Raw genomic sequence first — 9,170 nt, forward strand, 5'->3', positions numbered from 1 at the left:
TATGTACTCTTGCTGTATCCATTTTTGCTTAGCTTTTCCTTGTCTTGCTATTTTATCCTTTTTTTGTAGGAGCTTGGGCGGAACTTTGTTGACCCGATCCCTCTTGATGTTCTCCCTGCCATGGCGGAGACTGGGGATAAACTTGCTGGAACTTCCGTAACTAGTAAGTTCCCAACCTCCACAGCGCTTCCTAGAGTTTCTTCCGGATTTGTTGATGTATATGAAGAATATGTTCCTCGTCTAGTCCCTCGCGGTCCTCGTAGTGTCCCGAAGAGGGGGCGAACGGATGGGTCTTCATCTGGCCTGCCTGTCTCCAAGAAGTCTCGCAAACCAAGTAGTCCCTCAGGTACTCCAGTTGTTGCTAGCATGCTCTTAGGTGAGCATATTTAATACTCTTTGTTCCTTTGTTTTCCTGTTTTTCTCTTGAACCGAGTACTTTTTATTCTTTTTTTTCAGCAGGTGCTCTGGTTTCCTTGGTTGAGGGAGAGGAGGATGACGAAGTACCCCTCATCATGCGGCGGTGAGTTGTTTTCATATTCCTGTTGCATTGAATTTCTCTTCTTTGTCTTGACTTTTAGTCTTGAACTTTTTGAAGTAACCGGACGTCGGGTATGAGTTCTTCTGAGGCTCCCGTGCCGACTTCTTCTGAAGCTCCGGTGTCGAGTTCTTTGGTAGCCTTGGTACCAAGCTCTACCACTCCTCCAGTGCAGAGTTCTTCCACGGCTTCAGCCCCGGCTTCTTCCGTGGCTCCGGTATCTGCTATCCCGCTCCCGTCGTCGGGTGGCGGGGACGTTTTCGCTGTCGTGGTCCCCCCTGCGAGGCCTTCTTTTGGCTTCGTGAAGAAGAAAGTGGCTGGGTGAGTAGATTCTGGCTTCATCCTTTTGCTTTTGTCTTCCTTCTTCTGGTTCTCATCGGTGATTTCTTTTATCAATTTTCAGTCTTCTGTCTTCTCTCGTTTCTTCATCGACTTCTTCTCAGCCTTCCGCCGTGCCATTGAGTTCCGAGCCTCAGGACTCGCAACATACTATTGGTGAAGTTGCTGCAGGGGCTTCAGAGCTACCTGGCGAAGTTGCGGACTTGGCTGCCCCGGAGGTGACCGTGGCCGTCGCGTTGGGTCCTTCTGAGGGATTGGCTTCGGCTTCCCGGGAGGTTGCTTTGGTCGTTCCTTCTTCGCCCCAGCCGGCCTCTCCTTCCCCTTCTCTTGCTTCCGGCGGTCCCTCTTTTACCGATGACGTGGTGCAACAGTTCGATGCCACCCATCGGCTATCGGAGCTGACCGCAGCCTGGGGGAGCTTGGCGTCCTCTGCGACTTCTTTCGGGGAGAAGCTTCACGTAAGTTTTTCTGAGATTCTTTCTTAGGCCATTTGTTTTGCCTTCATCCTTACGCCTTGTTTTTCTCTATCTTTAATTGTTTAGACTTTCTCTCGTGACCATACCGGCTTCTTCTTTTTGTCTGAAACCAAGAAGAAGTTGTCCTCCGAAGTAAGTTCTCTGAAGACTGACCTTGACCTCCTCCGGGCCAAGTTGGAGACTGAGCGTAAGTCGCATCAAAAAGAGGAAAAGGCTCTCCATGCCCGGGTGGTAGAGGTAGAGAAACAGAGAGACACTGTTGCCCAGGAGTTGGAGAAACAGAAAGATGCTGCTATCCGGGAGGCTTCAAAGAACTCGGAGGCCATGAAGAGTTTGGAAGCCATGAAGAAAGAATGTAAAGGTATTCCAGGTTCTCTTTGTTTCTTTCAGTATTCAAACCTTTCCCTCCTGCTGACTTGTTGTTTGGTGTCTTGTCCAGCTCTCCGAGTTGAAGGAAAAAAGCTCTCGGAGGGTATTGATGAAATGAAGACTCTTGTTCATACAAGTCATAACAAGGCTGAGGAGGTAATTACTCATGCTGAAGAAGAACTTGCACTTGCTAAGTTGATCAGGCGTGGAGCTGATAAAGATCTTGCGCAGGCCCAAAAAACTATTGAAGACTTGTCTGGGAAGCTAGCGACGGCTACTGAAAATTGGAACGTTTTGTGGAAATCCTTTCGTTCAGTAGCTGATGTTCTCCGGACTCCAGCGGATGACGGGCAATCTTGGGCTCAGTTCATTCGTCGGATTCCGACTCGTTTCCAAGAGTTCATGAAGAAGTGCGCTCAAGTATGTACCAAGAATGTGCTGGCCCAGGTCCGGGTCCTTGCTCCAGAGGCGCCTCTGTCCAAGATAGCAGAGGAAGCTGATAGCCAAGAATACCTTGATGCCGTTGAGAGGATGGAGCCTGAGGTCGAAGGTTTAGCCAGTAGGGTTGTAGACAGTCTTAATATTGATATTTCCCTTCCTGATGACAATGCCTGATCCAATTGACTAGCCTCTTGTAATATTACACTCCTCTTCAAATGAAGATTCTTTATTTTCGTTGGTGTATTCTTTGCCCGGGTGTGGTCGGAGTTACTTGACTTGCTGAGTACTTTGTCCCGTTTTCATCTCTGCCCTGTAAACAACTCTGTGTGTTATCCTGACGAAATCCCTCGATTTGTCGAGTACTTTTCTTTTCTTCCTCTTTTGTGATCCGTCGAGTGCTTTGTCTGCGCTATGACTTGTTAGATGTAGATCTTTGTGTTGACAACCTTTCGTCTGCGCTATGTAAAACGACTCGGCATAGAATGTTGCCTTGACAAACTTCGGCATCCGAGTGCTTTCTTGAGTGGCGCTTGTGCTTTTCTGAGGAAAAAGTATTCCTATCTGGATGTAGCCCCCGAGCCTCTTGCTTTTCGGAACGAAGAGCTGGAGGGTCTTTTTAAGCTTAATTTCGGTCGACTAGTTTTAGGTGTTAGCTTTTAGCTACCCTCATCGGCGGGCTCAAGCGTCTTTTCAGCTATTTTGCTCTCGGCCAGGATGCTCAGGCATGTTTTCAGCCATTTTGCTTTTTGTTTCGAGTGTTAGCTTTTAGCTACCCTCATCGGCGGGCTCAAGCGTCTTTTCAGCTATTTTGCTCTCGGCCGGGATGCTCAGGCATGTTTTCAGCCATTTTGCTTTTTTGTTTCGGGTGTTAGCTTTTAGCTACCCTCATCGGCGGGCTCAAGCGTCTTTTCAGCTATTTTGCTCTCGGCCGGTAGGCTCAGGCATGTTTTAGCCATTTTGCTCTTTTGTTCGGGTGTTAGCTTATTAGCTACCCTCATCGGCGGGCTCAAGCGTCTTTTCAGCTGTTTTGCTCTTGGCCGGTAGGCTCAGGCATGTTTCAGCCATTTTGCTCTTTTGGGAACAACTCGGGGTTTAGCCATCATAAGACATATGTTATCAAAAAACCATCTTTATTGATTATGATCGTTTGATACACATTTTGTCGAGGGACAACATCTTTATAGGTCATGAATGTTGATCTCTTGTGTTTTGTACATGTACTCTCCTTTGAGTTGTTTTCATGCGTAGAATCTTCTCAGTTGGCTGATGTGCCATGTATTACTGACTTCTTTCTCATCTTCAGCCATTAACTTGTACGTTCCCGGTCCGATGACTTTTGAGACAATAAAAGGACCTTCCCATGGACTGAGTAGTTTATGGCGTCTGTCAGTTTTTTGTATTCTTCTTAGCACTAGGTCCCCAACTTGTAGTGATCGAGGCTGTGTACTCTTGTTGTAGTGGCGTCTTAATCCTTGGAGGTATCTTGCTGATTGAAGGGTAGCGTTTACCCTGACTTCTTCTGTAGTGTCAAGTTCTAATCTTCTGGTGTGTTCTGCTTCTCCTTCGTCATACTGTTCTATCCTTAGTGACGTCCAAACCAAGTCGGCAGGTAGCATAGCTTCTGATCCGTAAACTAAGAAGAAAGGCGAGTATCCGGTAGCTCTGCTTATTTGGGTCCATAGTCCCCACACTACTTTGGGTAATTCTTCAATCCATTTTGATCCATAGTTTGCTAGTTCTTCATATAGTCTTGGTTTCAAACCGGCTAGTATTAGTCCATTGGCTCTTTCTACTTGTCCGTTGGCTTCTGGGTGTGCGACTGATGCGTAATCTATGCTGAAGCCACAATCTTGCGCCCAACTTTTGAACTCTGTGGCTGTAAAGGGTGAGCCTAAATCTGTTATGATTCGATTGGGCATGCCAAAGCGGTACATAATGTCTTGGATGAACTCGACTGCTTTGGCCGCGCTGTATTTTGCGAGTGGTTTGTATTCGATCCACTTGGTGAACTTGTCAATCGCCACGAAGATGTACTCAAAGCCGCCCTTTGCCTTCTTGAGTGGTCCTACTTGATCCAGCCCCCAGCAGAAGAAAGGCCAAGCGGGTGGGATGCAGATGAGGTTGTGAGCTGGCACATGAGCTTGTCTTGCGAACATTTGACAACCTTTACATTTTCTGACGAGTTCTTCTGCGTCTTTCAGAGCTGTTGGCCAGTAGAAGCCGGTACAGAAGGCTTTGCCGACTAGTGTTCTTGAAGCAGCGTGATTTCCGCAGCAACCTGAATGTATTTCATCTAGGATTTCTCTGCCTTCTTGGAACGAGACACATTTTAGGAGTACTCCTAATGATGCAGCTCTTCTATAGAGTTTGTCCCCCACTAGGACGTAGTTTTTGCTTCTGCGAACAACTCGGGTGGCTTCCTCCTTCTCATCTGGTAACTTATTCTCTTTGATATAATCAATAAAGGCTTGTGTCCATGAAGTGTTGATTACCAGAATGTGACTGCCTTTGGTTGGGGGTTCCGGGGTTTTCTCTCTGGTTTGTTTGATAGAAGGAATCGATAACTCCTCTATGAATACGCCGGGAGGTACCTTTGCCCTGTCTGATTCGAGTTTGGCGAGGATATCTGCTGCAATGTTGTTATCGCGTAGGACATGCATAATTTCTAACCCCTGGAAATGTTTTTCGAGTTTTCGGACTTCAGCGCAGTAAGCACCCATGTTTTCTTTGGTGCAATCCCAATCTTTGTTGACTTGGTTGATGACTACTGCCGAATCGCCGTATACGAGTAGTCGCTTGATTCCGAGAGTAATTGCCACTCGTAGCCCGTGAATGAGAGCTTCGTATTCTGCTTCGTTGTTTGTAGCTTGCCATAATATCTGAAGGACATATTTAAGTTGTTTTCCGTCCGGAGAAATTAGGAGAATGCCTGCGCCGGCTCCTCCTAGCTTGAGTGACCCATCAAAGTACATCTTCTAGTGGTCAAGGATTGTATCTGATCAAGGCTGTTGAATCTTTGTCCACTCGGCCACAAAATCGGCAAGGGCTTGAGATTTGATTGCTTTCCGTGGGGTGAAATCGATGTTAAGAGCTCCGAGTTCAACTGCCCACTTTGATATGCGTCCCATCGCATCTCTGTTGTGTAAGATGTCTCCGAGCGGGAAGTCTGTCACCACTGTGATCTGGTGGCTTTCAAAATAGTGGCGAAGCTTGCGTGAAGTGATCAATAGGGCGTAGAGTAGTTTTTGCACATGCGGGTACCGGATTTTTGATTCAGATAATACTTCGCTGATGTAGTATATGGGTCATTGTATTTTATATACACGTCCTTCTTCTCTTTCTACGACTATTGCCGTGCTGACCATAGCAGTGGTCGCCGAAATGTATAGCATCATATCTTCATCTTTCCTTGGGGGTGTGAGAATTGGTGAGGATGTGGGGTATGCCTTAAGTTTCTTGAAAGTTTCATTGGCTTCTTCTGTCCATTCGAACTTATCTGTCTTCTTTAGTAGTTTAAAGAAAGGTAACCCTTTTTCACCGAGCCTTGAAATGAAACGATTGAGTGCCGCCATGCAGCCCGTTAGCTTTTGCACATCTTTGATGTTTCTGGGTGGGCCCATCTCCGTTATGGCTCTAATTTGCTTGGCGCTTGCTTCGATTCCGCGATGACTGACCAAGAAACCGAGTAGTTGTCCTGAAGGAACCCCAAACACACATTTGTTCGGGTTCAATTTCCATCTCCACTTTTTCAGGTTCTCGAACGTTTGTCTTATGTCTTCAATCAGTGTATCCGGGTTCTTTGTTTTTACAACTATATCGTCCACGTATGCTTCTACGTTTTCACTGATTTGATCGCCAAGGCATGTTTGGATAGCTCTTTGGTAGGTGGCTCCAGCGTTTTTGAGTCCAAATGACATGGTCTTGTAGCAGTAGGCACCAAACGGGGTGATGAAAGATGTCTTGCTCTGGTCTTGCTCTTTTAATGCTATCTGGTGATACCCTGAATAGCAATCAAGAAAGGATAATAGGGCCGATCCTGCTGTTGAATCAACTATCTGATCAATGCGTGGCAGCCCGAACGGATCTTTCGGACAGTGCTTGTTGAGATCTGTGTAATCAACACACATGCGCCATTCGTCCGTGTTCTTTTTCTGTACTAGAACTGGGTTTGCTAGCCAGTCGGGATGAAGGATTTCTCTAATGAATCCGGCCGCCATTAGCTTTGTGATTTCTTTTTTAATTGCTGCCTTCTTGTCAGGTGAGAATTGTCGTAGCCGTTGCTTTACAGGCTTGGAGCTTTCATTAACATCAATTCTGTGCTCAGCCAACTCTCTTGGGACACCTGGCATGTCGGCTTGTTTCCAAGCGAAGATATCTTTGTTGTCCCGAAGAAAGTTGGTGAGCGCGAGTTCCTATTTTGTCGAGAGGTGAGCACTGATGGTTGTTGTCTTGGAGGTATCGCCAGTGCCCAAGTCGATTTGCTTGACGTTGGCTTCTTTTGGTGGTGCGATGATACTGGGCTTTTTAGCCGGTATTTCTAATTCTTCTTGGCTCATCTCTGCAGCAATTGTGGTTATTTCTTTTCTTCCATTGTCGGCTTGTGCTTTGGCTGCAATTTGGATTGCCTGAACGTCGCAGTCAAAAGCACGCTTCAAATCACTTCGAAGAGAAAGGACACCATTGGGTCCTGGCATCTTAAGCAGTAAGTACGGATAATGTGGTATTGCCATGAATTTTGCCAGTGCTGGGCGTCCGAGGATTGCATGATATGACGAATCGAAGTCTGCGACCTCAAATTTGATAAACTCTGTTCGGTAGTTCGAAGGAGTTCCAAAAGTAACGGGTAAAGTAATTTGTTTGAGTGGCATGGCTGCCTTGCCTGGTACTATGCCGTAAAAAGGTGTACTTGTTGGTGTAATCATCCCGGCGAGTTGTAGTCCCATCTTCCTTAGTGTTTCTGAAAAGATGATGTTGAGTCCGGCTCCCCCGTCGATTAGTACTTTGGTGACAGTCATACCAGCAATAGTTGGATCTAGAACCAGTGGATAATGGCCTGCGTTTCCCACGCTAGTCCATTGGTCTTCTCTGGTAAATTGGATAGGATACTGTGACCAATTGAGATATCTTGGTGTAGCCGGTTCTGCTGTCATGATAGTCCGTAGTGCTAGTTTTTCTTGATGTTTGCTTCTGCAATCTGGAGCCCCTGAGAAGATCACTGCTACCGTTCCCCTGGGTTTTTGGAATCCTTTGTCCTCGTGGTTGTCTTCATCTTTTTTTTGATTGTCCTCTTTGGTGTTCTCCTTACTATCTTTTCTTGTGTATCGATCATTGAAAGTGTAGCAATTTCCGATGGAGTGCCTCCCATTAGGGTGCAATGGGCAACGTATGTTTTCAATGTCATCATATCTTCTGGGTTTGGAAAACTTCTTTGATTTGTCGGCCATTGCCATGGTATTGTCTGGTCTACGTTTTCTTTCTTGATGTCTGCTATTTCGATGATTTTGCTTGTCCGGGTTGTCCTGGTTGCTTCTATCCGGGAACCTCTCTCGTGTTTTTTCTTCTGCAGTAATCATCTTTTCTACTGTTCGTCTGAATTCTTCATTGTTTCTCTGATTTTCTTTGCAGAAGTCTTGAAATTGCCACCTAGCCATGATTCCGTGAGAGAAAGCTTCAATTACCTCTCGTTCGGTGATGTCATGCACTTGAGCCCGTAGTTCGCCGAATCGTCGATAGTAATTTCTGAGACTTTCGCCTCCCTTTTGCTTGAGTCCTTTTAGTTCTGCATGAGTGATCGGGTGTGTAATGATTCCTGCGAAATTTTCACAAAAAGCTCTTTGCAAGTCCTCCCAATTTCTGATAGATCCTGGATTTAATTTGTCGAACCATTGGAGGGGCATGGCTTCTAGTGCCATGGGAAAGAACAGGGTCTTGATATCGTCATTTCCTCCGGCTAGTTCAATTGATTGTGAATATATTCTGAGCCATTGCCTTGGTTCAGTTTTGCCATCATACTTGGAGTGGTTAGACGGTTTGAACTTGTGAGGTAATCGTACTGATGCAAGCCTGTTCGCGAAATAGGGGAATCTGTCGTGCGTTCCGGCTTCTTTGAATTCGGATTCGGCACCTCCTTCTGGCCAACTGTTGTTTTGATGGGAATAATTCTGCGAGGCTATCTGGGTAGGCACCCTACTCCTGGTCTTTCTTGGTTGTTCAAATTGGTGGCCTTGATTATGTTCCTTCCTACTTTCTCCGTTATGGCTTCCACCTAGCCCAAGTCTTTCGAAAGCGGTCTTCCTTTGATTTTGATCTACTTGCCTGTGGGTTGTTGATCTGGCGGGTAGTCTTGATTGGGCTCTCTCTTCATGTGTTCTCGGGATCATCGACCGGAGCAAGTCCTAGAGCTGTTCAAACTTCTCGCCGGGATGTGAAGTTGCTCTGAGTTCTTCTAATGCTTCTCGAATCTTATCGTAAGGCATATTTGCCGTGCGCCTTCCTTTGACTTCTCGTTGTGATTTTCTTCTGTCGTATTCAGCCAACTCTGACTCGTATCTAATCCAGGCTTCCCTGTGCTGCCTAGCACGGTGTTGGCGCCCTTGCTTCAACTTGTTTTTTCTTTCTCTAGCTTGTTTCTGACTCTCGGTTTCTCCATCGTAGCCCTGGGCAAAGGGTGATATGTTGGATTCTGATTCATCTGATGACCTGACGTCAGGTGCTTCTGGTGGATCCAAAGGTGATCGTGGATGACGAACCATGAACACCTCCCGCGTGTGAATTACTTCGTCATAGGTGTTGTTTCCCATGCTGTCACAGTTGTTGATAATTTCAATAGATGCTTCATGATTACAGATCGAATCCCCTTCTTGATAGGGTAGGATTGCTGTTGTTGTTGTGCCGACTAGTTGGGTTCCGCTATCTTCAGGAACGGAACCTGGCCAGTGGATGATACAGTCTTGCGATGTTATCGTTAGCATGAGACCCTCCTGGGCTCCTATTAGTGGTATCCCAAGCAT

This window comes from Miscanthus floridulus, chromosome 3, assembly GCF_019320115.1.
Source record: "Miscanthus floridulus cultivar M001 chromosome 3, ASM1932011v1, whole genome shotgun sequence".
Lineage (NCBI taxonomy): Eukaryota > Viridiplantae > Streptophyta > Magnoliopsida > Poales > Poaceae > Miscanthus > Miscanthus floridulus.